Genomic DNA, 272 nt, shown 5'->3' with positions numbered 1-272 from the left:
AATGAAAGAAAGAAATAGGGAAAGAAAGAAACAGAAAAAGAAAGAAAGAAAGAAAACGAAGAAAAAGTAAACACAGAACATAAAGAAGTACAGAAAGAGAACAGGAGGCAGAAAATGAAATAAAAGGAGAAGAAGGAAAGTAAAAGAACAATAAAAAAATAAACCTTTTCGAATGCTTTCATAAAGCGGCAAGCTGGATTAAGTTGTAGGCCTTTTGAGGTCTACAGAAATAACTCCTGGCGGTTGTAAACGAAAAGGGAGAGTCAATAAAA

Source organism: Penaeus monodon, chromosome 22 (assembly GCF_015228065.2).
Source record: "Penaeus monodon isolate SGIC_2016 chromosome 22, NSTDA_Pmon_1, whole genome shotgun sequence".
Classification (NCBI taxonomy): domain Eukaryota; kingdom Metazoa; phylum Arthropoda; class Malacostraca; order Decapoda; family Penaeidae; genus Penaeus; species Penaeus monodon.
This window is presented reverse-complemented; position numbering follows the sequence as displayed.